General features: G+C 48.0%; 1 pseudogene; it reads left to right on the top strand.

Annotated features, from left to right (window-relative positions):
• Positions 1 to 1682: 1682 nt before the first annotated feature.
• LOC122892686 lies at positions 1683 to 1801 on the top strand (annotated as a pseudogene).
• The last annotated feature ends 279 nt before the right edge of the window (positions 1802 to 2080 follow it).

Raw genomic sequence — 2080 nt, 5'->3', positions numbered from 1 at the left:
TGCCTAGTGGGCCACTTTTGGTAAGCAGAACTGGTACTGTGGGATGAACCAACCTCGAGACAGAGACTTTAAGGAATATTCCCAAGCAGCTGCCGAAACTTCTTTTGTTTCGGGGAATTCCTTGCCTTCTCTGGCCCGACGTGGACTGCCTGGCCCCTCCCCCTTGCTGGCAGGGAAAGCATGGCATCTGAAGTGGAATGGGCCCAGGTGGAACATGAGGTCTGTTGGCGAAGGGATGGCTGGGCTGATGGTTAACTGTCTGTTTCAAGGGTTTAATGAGTAATTGTTAAAGTGGCTTCCGAAGTCTTTGATAACCTGAAACTGTGAAGGGTTGCTTGAATGACAAATGGAGTTAAATTTGTTGGACATCTAGATCCTAACCAAATGGGATGAAATGCTAGGGCGCTGTTTGCTGGTACTGGGTTTGTACTTTTGAAATCTGCTGGTGAACACATTCTGTGCTTAACTGATTGATAAATTTGCCATCTAAAGAATTCTGTTGTAACAACTCACCATTGGTTTATATTTAGTCTTAAGTAGAGGTTAAGGTATTTCTAAGAGTACAAAATTCTGTTAAGTGTAATTAAGACTGATGGAAATGAGAAAAGCAACTCTGTATGTAAAAAGTAGGAGATATGTAAAAGAGAGATAAACAGCCCTAAGGCCACTGTCAGAGCTAAATCCATTCGTAAAAGAATGGAAGGGGAGACTGATCACCTCCCATTAGCCAGGGATACCAAAAGGGGAGGATGTCCAACCTGTTTGAATCTGGAAAATGCCTGACTGTGTGAATGTATCTCTATGGCTCCACTGCTTCCACTATGGAGTCTGAATGGACTGCACCCTAAATCTTGCAGGGCTTCATATGGCATAACGGTCATCTACTCCATGGAGTAGCCCAGTCCAGGGTTTATACAGACAGACCTTAAATAAGACGCTCCTAAGTTCCCACGAGGGACACGAGCAGGACAGCATCCAGGGACAGCCCTGCTCCAATGGCAGAGCAGATCACAGCTGTTCTCTCTGGGCTCCTCCACCCAGAATCTGAGAGATGGAACAGGGGAAATTCTGTGCAATGAATTTGGACTCTGCTTAGCACCTCTGTGTTGGCTCTCAGCCCTAGAAAAACGAGAGCCTGAGGGTCCACTTTGAGTCTAGGAAGCCATCTTCCAAGAGGAAGAAAACTCTCTGAAACTCCGTGAGCTGCTCGTCCCTCTTCTCTGATGTCTGGACTCAATGGGTCACACAAGGGCCTATGGGAGGAGCTCGGGAGTCAAGGCTTCAAATCTTGGCCATCGGAGGCTGCCAGGGACCTGACCCGATTGATACACATGCAGCTGCTGGCACGTTTCTGAATATGCTGGCTCTCTGCAGCCTCTGCATCTTTGAACAACATGTCCATCTGTCTGAAACATCATTCTGTTCCAAGCACTTAGAAACCCTCCACTACCTCCTCCTTTGTACAGAATGGGTATGACCACAAGGCATCAGTAGCCCAAGAAGGCCAGGGGCCAATGTAACTATGAACGAGAGAGATATGGTAGCTAACCAAGCCTGGACAAATTAAGGTGACAGTAGGGTATGAGAAAGTTCAGCTTCCTCCAGCAAGGGGAGGATGGTTCCATGTTATATAGGGTGTCACGTACACTCATCTGAGAATATCGGGTAAGAACCTTATGATTGTCTACGGCCATACCACCCTGAACGCGCCCGATCTCGTCTGATCTCGGAAGCTAAGCAGGGTCGGGCCTGGTTAATACTTGGATGGAAGACTGCCAGGGAATACCGGTTGCTTTTGCTTTGATCTCCAAGAGGGAATTTCTTGGGACGGTGGGCTACTGCAGGCTGTGGATGCTACCTTCACGGAGATGGCACAACCTCTCTACGAACTGGCTAAGGGAGGACTCACTATGGTAGAGTGTGGACAGCTGAGGCAGAAGGAGCATTTCGGGAATTACAAAGAGCCTTACTGTGTGCCCCAGCATTGGTCATCCCAGATGTTACCAAGCCCTTCCACTTGTATGTGAAGGCAGGGCTGACTAAAGAAGTTTTGACTCAGACTCTAGGGTATGGTGAAGGC

The sequence above is a fragment of the Neovison vison genome, chromosome 12, assembly GCF_020171115.1.
Source record: "Neovison vison isolate M4711 chromosome 12, ASM_NN_V1, whole genome shotgun sequence".
Classification (NCBI taxonomy): domain Eukaryota; kingdom Metazoa; phylum Chordata; class Mammalia; order Carnivora; family Mustelidae; genus Neogale; species Neogale vison.
Note: the sequence above shows the minus strand (reverse complement) of the source record. Positions and strands in the feature narration are given on the sequence as shown.